This window comes from Pangasianodon hypophthalmus, chromosome 23 (assembly GCF_027358585.1).
Source record: "Pangasianodon hypophthalmus isolate fPanHyp1 chromosome 23, fPanHyp1.pri, whole genome shotgun sequence".
Lineage (NCBI taxonomy): Eukaryota > Metazoa > Chordata > Actinopteri > Siluriformes > Pangasiidae > Pangasianodon > Pangasianodon hypophthalmus.
Window position 1 is genome coordinate 18,362,949 of NC_069732.1, and position 17,877 is coordinate 18,380,825.

Below are 17,877 nucleotides of genomic sequence, written 5' to 3' on the forward strand. Positions count from 1 at the left end.
GATATTTATCGCAGTAGGCAACAGTTTATTACTTGTTTGTGGAAGTTTCTTCATTAACGTTATTTTTGGCGCGCGCTATCTTGTTGGCAGTAACGAGGGTTGCAAATAACGAGGTAAGGTATTTTCAAAATGTGAAAATTGTCCGTAGCTTCTATATAGCCTAAAGAATTTACAGCCTCAATAAGTAAGCCGATTCTCCCTATATGCCTTTATTATTATTATTATTATTATTATTATTATTATTATTAATTTTTTTTTTATTTTTAAACAATCCCTGGCTTAAGATAATGTAAAAATTCACTCATAGTTACTTACTTTTTGTGATTGCAATGGTGATTGCTGGCAATTTGAATTTTCATATAGTTTTTCCAAAGTTTATAATTACGTCATAATGCTAATCAGGCAAACGTCATCAGCTACTAAACAAAATTCAAACATTTCAGACTATTAATTTAAAGCCAGACAAGTTGATAACTGACCCAGTAGATGACAATATAACTGCATCAGATCAGCGATTACAATGCTTTACTCACTTTCAAGAGACTGAACTAATTTTACTAATTTCCTTATCAAATCAACTTGTGTACTAGATACTGTACATACACATTTCTTCAAAGAGATATTACCAGAAGCTATTGAATCTTTATTAAAAATAATGAATTCTTCCCTTAGCACTGGCTATGTACCTAAATCCTTTAAACTAGCAGTTATCAAACCCCCGATTAAAAAAAAAATTGTCACTTGTCCAAATATAGGCCAATATCAAATCTCCCCTTTATCTCTAAGATCCTGGAAAAGCTGTAGCACAGCAGTTTGGCTCATACTTGCATAGGTTTCATGAATATTATTCCTATCAGTCAGAATTGAGCACAGCACACAGCACAGAGACAGCGCTGGTTATAAATGACCTACTACTGGACTCCGATCAGGGTTGTGTCTCCTTGCCTGTGTTGCTTGACCTTAGTGCAGCTTTTGATACCACAGATCATAATATTTTTCTAGATAGACTAGAAAATGTTGTTGGAGGTAAGTGAAAGTATCTCTCCTGGCTCAGGTCTTATTTGACTGATCGTAATCAATTTGTAGATGTAAATGGTGACCTCTCTACGCATATTAAGGTAAAGTTTGGTGTTCTGCAAGGTTCTGTTTTAGGCCCACTGCTCTTTTCTTTATATATGCTACCTCTGGGCAAAATTATTCTTAAACATGGTATCAGCTTCCACTATTATGCTGATGACATACAGTTGTATGTTTCAGCAAAGCCAGATGACAGACACCAGCTTAATAAAGTGGAGGAATTTGCAAGGACATTAGACATTGGATGCTTATTAACTTCCTTCTACTTAATTCTGACAAGACAGAAGTACTTGTACTAGAAGTAAGTTTTCTGATTACATAGTAACTCTGGATGGCCTTTCAGTTACATCATGTGCAGCAGTAAATTACCTTGATGTGATTATTGACTCCACTCTCTCATTTGAAGCTCATGCAGACAATATTATGAGGATAGCCTTATTCATCTCGTATTGCTAAGATAAAAAATATACTTTAATGTCACTATATTATGCAGAAAAACTAATTCATTCATCCTTTTGTTACTTCTAGTTTGGACTATTGTAACGCCTTTTTGTCTGGATGTTCCAGTAGGTACCCTAACACCCAGATGAAGACGGGTGCCCTTTTGAGTCTGGTTCCTCTCAAGGATTCTTCCTCTTGTCACCTCAGGGAGTTTTGCCCCCCCCCCCCCCCCCCCCCCCCCCCAAACGGCTCCCCTTTATTGGCATATGCAGTACGTGTTGAAGGAGCTCTGGCATTCAAGACTTCAATTCTTCTTGACTCCAGCTGAACACTCTAAAAGCATCCGCTCAGCCCCAGGGGCCAAACACACAACTTCAATCTCTCTGGGAATGGGTGCCATAGGTTCCTGTCCATCTAAGACAGTAGCTCCAAAATGGCAACGGACGAGGTGGGGCAGTTGTAAGGGTTAACAGGAGACTGAACAATGGCATCTTTGGTCAGTGGGGAGCTATTAGTATTAGCCTGTGCTCTCTCTCCTGCACACATCTCAGGACCGGCCAGATAAGTGGAAGAAGAGGATAAGCATATAGCAGGAGATCTGGCCAGTCCTGGGCTAGGGCAACCTGACCTAATGCCCCCTGCTCCTGCTCTATTGAAAACCACAGTTGTTGATGTTCTGGCAAAGAGGTCCACTGATGCCGTCCCGTATCTCTTCCAGATCAATTGAACCACTTCCCTGCGGAGACACCACTGTAACAGCCCTAGATGAATTACCATCGAGGCTGCGGTGAGTATCCCAGCCAGACGTAGAAAGTTGATGTTAGGTAGCCTGCGTTGAGCTTGGATCCTTGCTAATGTCCTGCGCACAGCCTGCCTCCTGTGCACTGTGAGGGTAGCCCTCATTGACCTGGAATCCAGGTGCATGCCCAGAAAACAGACTGACCAATGAGGAACCAAACAACCTTTCTGCAGATTTACCCTCGATCCTAAGGCCGCAACATGCTCCAGTAGGCGCTGTGTGTTGCTGACCGCCTGCTGAGATGTCCTGGCACACAGCAGCCAGTCGTCTAGATATGGCAGATGCAACAGGCCATCCTGCTGCAATGGTTCCAGAGCTGTCTGAATACATTGTGTGAACACACATGGGGAGACAGAAAGCCCGAATAGAAGGACACAGTACTGGTATATTCTGCCCTGGAATGTGAACTGTAGAAAATGTCTGTTATGGACAGCAATAGGGATGTGGAAATAAGCATCCTTTAAATCCACCATGGTGAACCACATGCCGGGTTCGATGGCACACAAGACATCTACCACATGTAACATGTGGAAAGGAAGATGTTTGAGGTGCTTGTTCAAACGTCTGAGGTCAAGAGTGGGTCTGAAACTGCCGTCCTTTTTCCGAACAAGGAAGTATTTTGAACAGAAGCCCTTGGGGTGGATCCACAGGTTCTGTTGCCCTCTTCTTCAGCAGCTCCTGGACCTCTGCAGCAAGGGCAAGATTCTTGCAAGGGTCCCAAATTACTGTAGGCCGGACCCAGATACATGATTGTGGTCTGTGACAGAATTGAAGACGATAGCCATTCTCCAGTGTATCAAGGATCCACTTGTTGTTTGTAATAGACCTCCACTGTTGTAACTGAGGGACTGAGAAACGTCCCGTCACAGACCCTGGGCCTTCAACGGGAGCGAGAGACAGTTCCCTTATCCTTGGGGGGGCAATGATGTGTATTAGAAGGACGTGCGGGTGGCTGGAAATGAGAACGAGCCCCTCCACCTCTTGACAGGGAGGCATTAGGACGTGTCGGCTGACGTGATGATCTATACAACTGCCCTTGTACACGCTGCAGTAAGGCTGTCTGATTGGCACCCAACCAGTGTGCCGGATGATTAGAATAACCTCCCCTGTGCGCAAGGTGCTGGGAGCGAGACTCTACTGCACACTGCTCTTTGTTCCAGAGCATCCTGAGTAGCTGGCCCAAAAACCTGACCAGGCACCAGTGGCAATTGACGAAGGCTATTGCGGCATGTCTCTGCATCAGTAGCCCCAGGGCTTTCCCACTAGAAAAGGCAATTGACCCTAAAGCCTGCAGGGAAGCATCAAGCAGCTCTCATGCTGTGCCATCCGGGGGGCCCTTAGTCATAGACTTCCCCACCCAGATCAACCCTGAAACTGTGTTATAAACCCTGACCAACACATCATCGAAGATTTTGTTTGAGGGCCTCATCAGGGGACACTCCCAAGGAAGATAAACATGTCTCCACTGGAGGTATGTTACCAAGACCCATCTCCTGTGCATTGGCCATCGCTGCCAAAGTACATGCCACCCAGTCTGGGCTAGCTGCTGGAGCTGAATGAAAGGCAGAAGCAACTACATTCATAATGTTGGGGCAAACCCACATCAAGAAATCCTCTGGCCGAGAGACTGAATGGTACAGAAGGTTTGAAGGACCCAAAGCTTGGGAAGGTGGGTCCAGATTCAATCTGGCTAGTGCCATCTTCAGTGTATCTTGCAATGAAAAAACTACTGATGGAGGTCTGAGCCCTCATCACTATGGGACCACTGAGACTGGGACGATGCAGATGACGTGTCCTCCAGTAAGTGACCTCCAGTGACCTTGTTCAGGCTCAACCAAGGAATCCAAAGCAGCCAGTGAGACAGTATACAGATCCTCTTGAGACAAGCTAACTGATGGTTCTTGGTTGAGGTAAAGGAGGAGCAGGCATACCTGTCTCCCTACCCTTATCAACTCCTCTACTGGAGAACCAATGAGCTCTACACCAATCAGGCATAACATTATGGTATGGACCTGCCTGACCCATCCTGATGTCCTACTTCTTGTTGAAGTTCTCATTGGTTGAGTTCGCTCGCCGCTGCTGGGGGTGGCTCCATATGGACGGCCTGAAGAACCATTTGGATTGCGGGGGATAGTGCCTCCTGGGGGCTGTGCAGATGGCTTGGGGATCACATATGGGGAGCTGTACCGCGATGGCTTGGGACTGCGATTGCTGTAGTGGCTTTGGGGCTGCAGTTGCCATGAGCACCTTCATACTCAGGACTCCATCAGTGGACAGTGGATAGATTTTAACCAACTGGTCTTCTTGCAAAAACTATGATGAATTTATTGGTTGCACAATTGCACTTGTAAAGAAAATTGTACAGGGATTTATTTATAATTGCACTATCAGTTGCACCCAGATGAGGATGGGTTCCCTTTTGAGCCTGGTTCCTCTCAAGGTTTCTTCCTCGTATTGTCTCAGGGAGTTTTTCGATTGGATTGAGATCTGGGAAATTTGCCAAGTCAACACCTTGAACTCTTTGTCATGTTCCTCGAACCATTCCTGTACATTTTTTACATTGTGGTGCATTATCCTGCCTAAAGAGGTCACTTCCATTAGGGAATACCGTTGCCATGAAGGGGTGTACCTGGTGTGCATCAATGTTTAGGTAGGTGATATGTGTCAAAATAGCATCCTCATGAACGCCAGGACCCGAGGTTTCCCAGCAGAACATTGCCCAGAGCATCACACTGTCTCTGCCAGCTTGCATTCTTCCCATAATGCATGATGGTGCCATCTCTTCCCCAGGTAAATGATGCAGACACACCCGGCCTTCCACATGATGTAAAAGAAAATGTGATTCATCAGACCAGGCCACCTTCTTCCATTGCTCCATGGTCCAGTTCTGATGTTCACGCGCCCATTGTAGGTGCTTTTGGCAGTGGACAGGGTCAGCATGGGCACTCTGACAGGTCTGTGGCTACACAGCCCCATACACAGCAAGCTGCGATGCACTGTGTGTTCTTACACCTTTCTATCAGAGCCAGCTTTAACTTTTCAGCAATTAGTGCTACAATAGCTCTTCTGTGGGATCAGACCAGACGGACTAGCCTGCACTCCCCACGTACATCAGTGAGTCTTGGGTCCCATGACCCTGTCGCTAATTCGCTGGTTGTCCTTCCTTGGACCACTTTTGGTAGGTACTAACCACTGCATACCAGGAACACCCCACATGGCCTGCCGTTTTAAAGATGCTCTGACCCATCACAATTTGACCATTGTCAAAGTCTCTCTAATCCTTACGCTTGCCCATTTTTCATGTTTCCAACACATCAACTTCGAGAACCGACTGGTCACTTGATGCCTAATATATATCAACCCTTGACAGGTGCTGTTGTAATGAGATAATCAATATTATTCACTTCACCTGTCAGTGGTCATAATGTTATGGCTGAAGGGTTTATACTACTCACCTGAATATCACTGGAGATCCCACTGACACTTGAATACTTCAATACTTCCTGGAGATTTCCAGAATTGTGGAATGCAAACCTGTGTGAGTTTTGACTGTTTTTCTTTCTGCTGCAACTCAGGTTGGCGAGCTATCCTCTTGTACCAACATAAAGACATGTTATAGCATATAAACATAGTATTCGGAATATGGCTGCAACCTGAATAGAGACCTTACGCGAATTTGATGTGCATGTAAAAAGCAGTCTGTGACTCAGCCACAGCTAACAGATACACACATCACAGAACACATTCAATTCTGACTGTTAGCCTAATAATAATGTGCTCAATGACTCAGGCTAGCTTAGCAAGGGTAAACCCAGATAAACAAAAACTTTTAAAAATTCTTACTTTTGGCGAAAGTGTACTCAGGCATCAAATTCCTCCATTTAATCTCGCCTGTTTTTCAATATATTAGACCCGCCTCCTCTATGATTTGATTGTTTATCTCTCTGAACGAATCATTTTTCTTTCTGCCTGATAACATTTTTGTGTAATTGAAACTCCCACCAGCGGAAACACCTGGCTGAAAGAAGGGACTGGTCCTTTTAACACTACAGTTAAGCCAGCCGCTCTTCCTGAAACCACACTTTCTGCTTTCGGCACTATTAATGCTAAGTGTCTAAATACTGCTCCCCTAAATTTTACGTGCAACAAGATTAGCAGTGGTTTCAGGAAGACCGACTGGCTTAACCTCAGTGTTAATATGACCATTCTCGCTTCTTTTTCGAGTGGTCCTCCGGGGTGTTTGTCACACATCCCTCGGATTTGTTTTGTTGTAAACCTTTCCGTTTTTGGCTTATTGCCGCATTTTGCATTATTCTGCATGTGTTTTCTGTATTTTCAGCGTGTTGGTACCATGCCTGTATTGCCAGTTTGATGCATCCGTTTTTCACATTTTAAGGTGGCACCTGTCGGCCACCGTACAAAACCATGAAAAAAAAATGAAATAAAAGAAATTCAACGCAGTCACCCAAGCTCAAGACCCTGGAGCTGTGCAATCCCAAGGTTACTCACTACACTACCATGCCACACATGGTTTAGTCAAGTTAATTTAATACAAGTCAGCACCAGCATAATCCCTTTTCAGAGTAGCTCTTCCAAAACAAACATAATTGTTTGGAAATTGTTGGTTATGCTTTCATCTATCATCTGCTATTTAATAACCCTGCCTTTCAAATGAATGTCTCTGATTCATGTGACTCTCAGTTGACTTTTTGACTATCTACTCGAGCTGTGCGGAGCCAACAAAGAACTACTTAAATCTCTGATAATGTGATAAGGGGGAAATTAAATGTGTTGCATAATGTTTTTTATATATTTATGCATGAGTTCACTTGGATTGTTGTGTTTTTCTTTTGTGTGGATTGCTGTGTTTTTTCTTCTTTTTTCGCTGTAAGCAGTATTCCAAGCCACACCCCTATTTAAGTCAATTGAATTAACAATGAGAGATGGACGTCGATTAGAGCCGTGAATGTTCCCCTATAAAAAGGCAGTTGTGACCGGGACACGAGGTGGCAGCACTGTGTGATCGCAACTGGAATCGGCCTAACAAGGGGCGAGTACGAGAAGAGACTTGTTGCACCTGCGCCGGCATCCTGACGGCTGTGAGAGTCTATTGCGGGTGCTGTGGAGACGAGAGTGAACACTGATGTGATTCTTCGGCACGTGATTACATCAGACTGGATAGCAGGGTTGCTATCCGGTCACGCTGTGAGTACCATTGGTTTTGATCTAGCAGTGGCCTATTAATATTCCGTCAAATCACCTGTAAGGGAAGAGAGAGAGTCTACAGTCAGATTGGATGACTTTATTAAACAAGTGACTTTTAAGTCGGCCGATATTTTTTGCTTTTTTTTTTTTTTTTTTTTTTTTTTTTTTAAAGGTTATATTAGTTTTACCGAATAGACTGATAATCTGTGTGGATATTAAGTGCTGTGAGATTAGTACGTTGGATGCTGGCAGTTGTTTTTTCTATTTTCCCGCACTGCCACTCCTGCGGCCTTTTTAGGGGACTGAGAGTACAGGAACGATGGCTGTGATTCCTGATGCCACTGAGTGTGGACTTTGGACTTGATTCTCTTTTTATCCTTTCCTGATTTTTCCATTTTTTTTGTCGGGTGTTTTCCGCTGTTCCATCCCCTGATAACGAACCTGTATTAATGGTGAGTTCCTGGGGTCTCAAGTTTATACTCTAGGTGGCGTAGTTGGTTGTAAAGAAGCTTTTATTAACTTAATTTGGTGTCATGTCCCGCTGACATCTGTTAGTATCAACAGTTCCTTGCGGACTGAGCACGCGTTTATGTCTCCTTTCAGTGGATTTTCTGAGTAAGGTGTTTACATGCAACAAATTTTTCTTGAGTAAAACACATATTCCAGGGATGGGAATCAGAATTTGGGTAATCAGACAGTGACAGGACATGGGCTCTTCAGGGGCCAATCAGATTTCAAATACTGTAGGGCCAGTGCCCCAGTTTCCCTGCCCCTGGATCCGCTTCTGTATCTGCATAGGGTCATAATATTTATGATGGTTGGAAAGAGCCACATTCTGTTCTTCTGATTCTTATTATTCTATTTGAAAATTTGGACTGTTTTCACAGGTCACAGGTTTTTATGTAGAGCCACGGAATTCAGCACAGGCGCAGATCTCATACAGGAATGGTGTGCTTGTGCTTTTGGTAAATATCAGATGTATGCTGTTGTGGCGTAGCAAAGCTCTGAAGTGGGTCATTTTGTCCATAGGGAAGAGGTCAAGGTGATTTTATTTTTAAGTCATTAGGTCATGAAAACCAAACCACAGGATCCAAAGATATGAAACTCAATCATTATGTAGTACGTGGAGAATGTAGCAACACCCTAGCATCCAACTGGATTACCAAGGCAACCTGCTAGTAACACCATAGCAACTACCTGGAATATCATAGCAACCATCTAGCAACAACCAGGCAACCACCTGGGATCATATAAAAACCTCCTAGAAACACAATAGTGACCACTTGGAATCCCATAACTGCCACCTAGCAAACACTCTAGCAACCAACTGAGTTTCCTTAGCAACTGACTAGTTACAGCCTTGCAATTGACTGGAAACATATTAAAACATCCTAGCAGCACCATAGCAATCACCTGGGACCTAAAAACAGCCAGCTAGCAACACTCTAGCAACCAGCTGAGTTTCCTTAGCAACCAAATAAGAACAACCTTGCACCCAACTGGGGTAATATTGAAACCTCCTAGAAACACCATAGCAACCACCTGAGATCCCATCACAGCCATCTGTCAACACCCAAGCAACCAACTGAGTTTCCTTAGCAAACAACTAGTTACAACCTTGCAAACAACTGAGATCATATTGAGATACACCATAGCAACCACCTGGGTCCCAATAACAGCCACTTAGCAACCAGATGTGTTTCCTTAGCAACTGGTTAGCTATAATCTTGCAACCAACTGGGATCATATTGATCCCTCCTAGAAACACCATAGCAACCATCTGGGACCTTGTATCAGCCACCTAGAAACACCCTAGCAACCAGCTGCATTTCCTTAGCATCCGACTAGCCACAACATTGCAAGTAACTGGGATCATATTAGAACTTCTTAGAAACATCATTGCATACCACCTGGGACCCCATAACTGCCACCTAGCAACACTGTAGCAGCTAGCTAGGATGGCAAAGCAACCACCTAATAACACTCTATCAACCAAAATGAGCAGCATAGCAACACCCTTGCCACCAGCTGGGTTAGTCTAGCAACCACTTAGCAACATGCTAGCAATCAACTGGGTTATCCTAGCAACCACCCTGTACCACCCTAGCAACCAACTGGGTTGGCCTAGCAACCACCTAGCACCACCCTAGCAACCAGATGTGTTTCCTTAGCAACTGGTTAGCTATCATCTTGCACCCAACTTGGACCATACTAGAACCTCCTATAAACACAATTGCAACCACCTTAGACCCCATAACAGCCATCTAGCAACACCCTATCAACTAGCTGAGTTAGCTTAGCAACTGACTAGCAACAAGCTTGCAACCAACTGGGGTCATATTGAAACCTCTTAGAAACATCATTGCACACCACCTGGGACCCCATAACAGCCACCTAGCAACACTGTAGCAGCCAGCTAGGATAGCAAAGCAACCACCTAGCAACACTCTATGAACCAAAATGGGCAGCATAGCAATGACCTAGCACAACCCTAGCAACCGACTGGGTTAGCATAACGACCACCTAGCATCCAGTTGCATTAGCCTAGCACTCGCTTAGCAGCACTCTAGCAAACAACTGGGTTATCCTAGCAACCACCTAGCAACACCCTAGCAACTGGTTGGGTCAGCCTAGCAATCACCTAGCAACACCCTAGCAACCAGCTGAGTTTCCTCAGCAACTGACTAGCAACAATCTTGCAATCAACTGGGATTAACCACACACATACAGACACACAGTGTGAGGTATTGTCCTGTGTTTACACTGTTGACGTTCCAAGCCTTGTTATCTTGGGCATGATACTATAAATAAATAAATATCTTTTTTTCTTACTTGTTTTCTGGTTTTAAAAATCAGGCGTTGTCTACCCAAGTCAGTTTTCTCACTGCATGACTCTTGCCTGTTTTTTTGACCATGCTCTTGTGTATCGTTTTGAATCTCTTTGCATATCTTTTGAATAAAGCATTTACCTGCAACTGCAGCCGTCTCTGCATTTAGCTATTTACTACCAAGATCACACAGTTAGCTGTTTACAACATCACACAGTTTACTAACATGATAACATCATCTCTAGCCACACCGCTGCTTTTCCATCCATTCTGCCACCCATCACTTGTCCAGGCAACTACTCTGGAGATCCAGCCATGTGCTACAATGCTGATCAACCTCTCCATACGACTGGATCAACTCCTCAGGAACCAACAAATGACTAAAGTGGAATGGAGTTCTTCCTCAGATCCAACAGCCACAGAACCCATGCAGATTGGACAAGCTAAACTGAACATTGTGGAACACAATCCTACACATCAGGTCACCCACTGTTCCAACACTCAAGGTTCCACAACCCCCATCTCCTCCCCTTGCTCTGCACTGAACATGTAAAACAAGTACTGGCTCGCCTCCTCCAGAGTCACCTCTATGTCAAGAGAGAAGTGCAAGTTCCACAAATCCGAAGTTGCATTTCTTGGGTATCTCATCAGTCAAGCGGGGGCGCTCATGGACAACGGGAAAGTCTCTGTGGTGCAAAGAATGGCCCAAGCTGACCACAATCAATGAACTTCAACGATTTCTTGGTTTTGCACATTTTTACAGGCTCCTCATCTAGAGCTTCAGCTGAATTGTCACCCCCTCACATCACTGTTAAAGAAAACACCTAAGAGACTCAAATGGAACACTGAGGCTGAGCATGCCTTGGAATGTCTCAAGGAATCATTCACCACAGCCTCCACTCTGAAACACGCAGAGCAGAGCCCTTCATTGCAGAAGTAGATGTTTCAGAGACAGTGATGAGTACTGTGCTCTCACAATGCTTTGGAGAGAAGCCCAAGCTCCATCAAGCATTCTTTCTAAGAAGCTTTCTCCTGCCGAGAAACTATGACAGTGGCATAACAGAGCCACTGGCAGTTAAGTTGGCCCTGGAGGAACGGCGTCACTGTAGAGGGGGCTACACATCCATTCATTATCTACACAGACCATAAAAACCTTTAATATCTCAAAAGTGCAAAAAGACTCAACTCAAGATGAGCACAGTGGGCACTTTTCTTTGCAAGAATCCAGGTCACTGTTTCCTACTGGCCTGGCTCATAAAATACTAAATGCTAAAGCAGAATCTCATGGCTTTATCTTGCAAATCCCACAGCACCCACTGACGAGCACACCCTCCTGCAGTTAAGTTTTGTAGGATCCTTATCCTGGGACATTGATCAGGAAATCAAGTAGTGCCAAGTTCATGCCTGGCAGGTAAAACCTATGTGCCAACACCCCTGCAGGATAAACCGGTCACTTGGGCACAGACCTCACCTGCCAAGGGACACCCAAGGATTCTCAGAACATGCCAACTCTTCCAAGCTAAATGCTGGTGCCCTGTATAATCACTGATATACACACATATTATTGTGTTCCCCCTGTGCCCAAGCAACAGTTCCAAAACTCTGCTTGCTGGCAAACTGGTGCCACTACACAAGCCTCATAGACCATAGTCTCATCTGGCCTGAGATTTTCTCACAGACATTCCAGTGTCTCAGTGCAACACATGGTAATCATGGTCTGTTTTGAACCTACCATCCGCCTTTGAGATAGCAGAAAATATTTTTAACCATGATTTCAGATACTTTGGCATCCCAGAGGATAAAGTGAGCACCTCAATTCACATCTAGAGTGTGGAACAATTTCATAGTGAAACTGGGAGTGTCAGTAAGCCTCATATTTGGTTATCACCTTCAGGCAAAGGGCCAAGTAGAGAGAGCCAACCAGGAAAATGGTAATTTCCTCAGAATGTTCTGCGCTGATGAACAAGATGACTGGTCACAATTTCTACCATGGGTGGAATATGACCAAAATTTGCTTTGTCACTCTGCTACCCAGCTCACCCCATTTGAGTCGGCTACCAGCCCCCATTTCCATGGAATGCTAACCCCACTGACTCACCTGCAGTGGATGAGTGGAAAGTACCCATCAATGCCTCAAACAAGTAGCAAGTATGAACAAAGAATTCACCAATGACACAGAAGAGGAACCACCACAGTACAAAGTTGAAGATCAGGTAAAGATCTCCACATGAGACCTTAGATTGTCACAAGTATTCAGAAAACTAACTCAAAGGTGTAGTAGACCACACAAGTTCTATAGCGCATCAACAATAGCTGCGTTTACATGGACACTAATAATCCGATCGTAATTGGACTAGAAGCACAATCAGATTTAAAAAGTCACATGTAAACACGTCAATCGGAATGAATTGGCCAAAACTAGTCACGTTTACATGGACACTTTTTGTTTCAATCGGAATGAAATCAATCAGATTGATTAATCCGATTGCAGTGTTTACAAGAACGCTGAATAAAGTAATCGGGTTGATATGCACGTTTACATAACAGAATCTTCTGACATGCGCACAGTGCACGAATACACGTTTCCCGCCGTTCCAACATGCAGATACTAGCAGCCACTCTATTGCCATTGCTTCTGTGCGGTACTGCGTGTATTTATCAAGCAGTTAAAATGCCCCTTCCCGAGCCCAGAACAAGGCGTCTGTGGATGAGGGTCCGAAGCAAAGACCGGTGGGACGACGTCGTCTTGCACCACTTCACAGACGAGGAGTGGAAGGAGAATTTTAGTATGACACGACAGTTATTTATGACACTATGCTCAATGGTGGAGGGGTACATGGCACCTGGTGAGGCTACGGTCAGAGCCCCAATACCGCTGACAGCCGTGCGTCATACGTCATTACGTGATTTGTACGTCATTGCTCATGGGCAGAACTATCTGGTTTCATTTTCGATGAAGTGTTTACATGTCCTCTCCTCACGCAGTACCACACAAAACATCATGCGCTCGTCGTCCTTTAATTAGCAGCTGAAATAAGCAAATGTTAAGTCTGCTTTTTAAAACGAAAAAAGAAGCAATGGCAAGAGAGTGGCTGCTAGTATCTGCATGTTGGAACGGCGGGAAACGTGTATTCGTGCACTGTGCGCATGTAAGAAGATCAAATCCGATTCTGTCATGTAAACGCGCATATCAACTCGATTACTTTATTCAGCGTTCTTGTAAACACTGCGATCGGATTAAACAATCTGATTGATTTCATTCCGATTGAAACAAAAAGTGTCCATGTAAACGTGACTAGTGTCATGGATCTACCAGCTCATTACAATGGCACCTGTCAAGGGCTGGGATATAGGCAGGAAGTGAACAGTCAGTTACCAAAAATTACGTTAATGAAGACATTTCCACAAACAAGTAATAAACCGTTGCCTACTGGTTAATATCATAATTAAAATATTTTACCCTATTCAGGTAGGGTCAAAAAAGTGTTTTTCTTTATTATTCATTCACCTTCAAAGTATAATGTTCATCTGCAAAGCCAGTAGATGTGTTTGCCTTTTGCATCGGAGAGATGAAGCAAATGGGCTTTCACTGATAACAACAGGATACGGAGTGTGTCAGTATAGTAAAGCCAAAAGCGCCCTTCTGCGTGTGTGCAGTGACGCTAAAGGCTTCTGGCCATGCTTTAGTATTTCACACACACACACAGCTCGTGTGTGTGTCAAATTCTGTAGCAATTTTTGCATTACTAATATGCTGCCTCAGTAATAAGCCATGAAACTTTTAACTAAAACGTTTGACGAATCATTGTTCAAAGTAGACCAGCACGCCATACCACCGGAAAAAAATACGGCTGTATTTTCATTTCAGCTCCTTGAGTTGTGGCAGTATACGCAGTAATCTCCAGCATATATAAATATGCTTTGACTGAAAATATTTGTTTATATATAAGGCATAAAAAAAAAAAATGCAATAGTTCTCTATAATAATTTGAGAAAAGCGTCAAAGGCTAGGGCGATAAACATATTCTCTCTCGAAATCATGTCTTTGCTGCCGCTCCTCTCTCCGTCTGAGAGACGCTGCTTAAAGAAAAAAAGGGTATAAATAATTTATCATCTTTGGAGTTCTAATTACAGGTAAATTACAGGCTACGGGCCCATATAAAATTACCATATATAATTAACTACTCGTGAAGGGCTACGTGCACTTGCCGTACTACCTACTGTATGTAAGTCTGTGCATAAAAAAAAGGTCTAAATCCAGTTTTTCGTTTTCTCCGCACAATTTTCTGATCCTCTCACTCCCGCCACACCCTAGAAGCATAAGGAATTTTCACCTGTCTCTCTGGGGACACCGTTAATGCCTTTATATAGAACCCTACAACTCAGTGTATTCAAAATCAGAAAGAATTCTGGGTAGAACGCTTATAATAAGTTTATGACTTCCTTCGAAGAACCACTGAACTACTTTTTTCTAAGGGTGTTAATTTTCAAGTTTTCATTTTAAAACACAAGAGGAGACAGAATTGACTTCAGCTGGTCACATGTAGCATTGCAGCACCACACACGAACAGCTCCGCATGATAAGCCGATTAGCCTAATGTCTGAGTAATGAAAAATTGGCAAAAAAAAAAATGCTCAAATTTGGAATGACTCTTCAGAACGATTACTAGTCCTACGGAAAAACGTGAAACTTATACTTAAATTTGAAGAAAATCATACCGGCATTGATTCAGACTCCTCCGGTGCCAGTCACAGATGCTTACTTTCCACAGAATTAGCACAAAGTAGTAAGTCCGTGTCCTTGTAGTTTGAGCACTTCTGTTGCTGCAGCACTGAAAAAGAGCTGCTGTTAAAATGACTACATTTTTAAGGGTAAACGTAGCTCTGGGTATTGGTTAGGCGAACAACGATTAAACTTCTAAGCACACGTACATAGTTTCTATTTATTTGTTTGTGTTTTTTTATTTTTAATTAATTTTAAATTTTAGTTTGTTTGTTTGTTTGTTAATGAAGACTAGCGGCCTGGTATTGAAGACTAGACCCACCGAAGAAGCCTAGTCTATCGTTTCTTTTAACCCCATGTCATCGGAAAATTCCACTGGATGTCCAAATGTTTGTTGCTTCCTTATTTAAAAAAATGTCACTTTTAGCCTTCTAACGTTATAAAGTTACACAATTGCATTTTACAGTCTACATGCATTTCACACTTTATAAGTTAACTTAGCTTTCAACAGAATATCTTACAGAGAATATGTTTTTAACGTTTTATTTCATGTTCTAGTCACAGAGTAAAAGACCTGAAGGTGCGTGTATTCTGATGCTTGCTTAGTCTACTCCTTGCACATAGCAGCCACAACGACATTCAGGAACTCCTGCCAAGTCTTGTGCACTTCAGGGGTGAAGTAGGAGGGTCCGAACTTTGCGGCCAGACATACGGTGAGGCAGTCACCAGCAAGCTGCAAGTAAACAAAGTTGTAAACTCACGAGGAGGTTGCAGTTTACAATTACTGATATCCAGTCCTAATGTAAATAGATCTTTTGTAATGCATTCTACATTTATTGACGTTAGACGTACCGTGTAGTTACTGGGATCCATGTGCAGTGTGAAGCTCACTCAGCCAAGCGTAGGTGCTCTTAACGTGATCCAAATTCCTCACAGCTTTGTCCAGACCATCAACGACCACCTTTCCATGGGCCGCCAACTTGGGGTTTCCTGTCACAGCTGCGGCACTGGTTAGATTACCAATGGCAGCGAAGTACCTCTGGTTCCATGGATACACAATCAGAAGTCTAGACAACAAGACAGGCACATACATATATGTGATATCTGCAGTCTATACCGAAAGAGAAACATATCAGACTGAAATTTTGGGAAGTGTCTCGAATTTTCACATGGCATAAGCCTACCTGGCCAGGCTCTGTGGTCCGAGTTCGTCAGGGCTGATCTTTCCCCACAGGTCAGCGATCTCATGGCGCTCGGCGTCTCTCCAATGAACCATACTGCTGTCTTAGTGAATTCTTTGAATTCTTGAGTAAAACCTGTTCTGAACGAATCTTTACCAATTTTGCAGCAGGGCTCTTTTTATTGACGCTGAAAATCCCCTCCCTGGACTGAAGGAAAATATTGATTGGACGAACTCCAAAAGTGGGCAAGCTCGAAAAAGATCGGCGATGTGCCAAGCATCCAACCCTTTTGGCTAATAGTCGGGTAATTAAGGTGTAATTAGGGTGTTTCATTTTCTAGTCATCTGCACGATCAAATATTTTAATTGGATATTTGAAAAGACATAGTAAAAATGCTAAGCAAGTTGCATAAAAAAATAACAGACCATAGAGCCATTTAAATGAACGAATAATTAAGCCTTAAGTCACGTTTGAAAGCTCACATTTAACGCAGACGTAAATTAATTTCGACAAAGTAAGCACACGAATATAACTTACACTATACTGCTACTTACTTAAACTATTTCACTTATCTTTGAGTATGAAAATGTCAGATATATGTCAAATATGAAAGAACAGCTTATCTAAAATTTCAGAAGGCCACACCCCGTGGTTCCATTATAATTTATTTTATAACTGAAATATCACTCAATACAGCTAGAGAAACAGAATTTTTTTTTTAATTATTTTAAGCCTTTGATCAATGTAACACTAATCCTAAAGAATGCTTAAATAATACTATGTTTCTTCTTCTTCTTTTTATAATAATAATAAATACTGAAGCATGGCCAGAAGCGTTTAGCGTCACTGCACACATGCAGGAGGGCGCCTTTGGCTTCACTATACTGACGCAGTCGGTAATCCTGTGGTTATCAATGAACGCTCATTTGCTTCAGCTCCCCGACGAAAAGGTAAACGCATTGCGCTTTGAGGATGAACCTTGACGCAAAAGAGTGGATGAATGAACAAAGCACAGTCCATAATAAAGGATAACACTTTCGTGATTTTAAAATTCTTGTTCGCTAATGCTAGATCTGCATAGGGTCATAATATGGATATTTATCACTGTAGGCAACAGCCGATTACTTGTTTGTGGACGTTTTTCATTAAGTCTTAGCATTAATCTTTATTTTTGGTGTGCAATAATGTTGGCCGATAAAAACACTTCCCTGAGTTATGGGTTTCCCATAGCTATATTATATTATGGGCTAGTATAAATTATATTTTCAAACGTGTATATTATTTGTGCTTTATTATTTCTAAATAATAAGATACTGATAAAAACGTTTACGATGAGACGCCCTTATCCATAGCACCTTACATTTATCTCATTTTATACAACTGAGCAGTTGAGGGTTAAAGGCCTTGCTCAAGGGCCTAGCAGTGGCAGCCTGGCAGTGATGGGGTTTCCTCACGACCTTCAGTCTTAACCATTGAGCTACCACTGCCCTCAGTTTTTTCACAAATAAAGTTTTTCCGACAATTCTGTTATCACGTCCTCCTCTGCTACCTGATAGCGTCCTCTGCCCAATTTGAACCGCGCATATTTCTGTTAATAGGGTTAAAAAAAATCTGGCAGTAAAG

The 17,877-nt window shown here is 43.0% G+C and overlaps 1 pseudogene; it reads right to left on the minus strand.

Annotated features, from left to right (window-relative positions):
* Positions 1-12,797: 12,797 nt before the first annotated feature.
* On the minus strand, positions 12,798-17,814 carry LOC113535863 (hemoglobin subunit beta-like; annotated as a pseudogene).
* Positions 17,815-17,877: the final 63 nt, after the last annotated feature.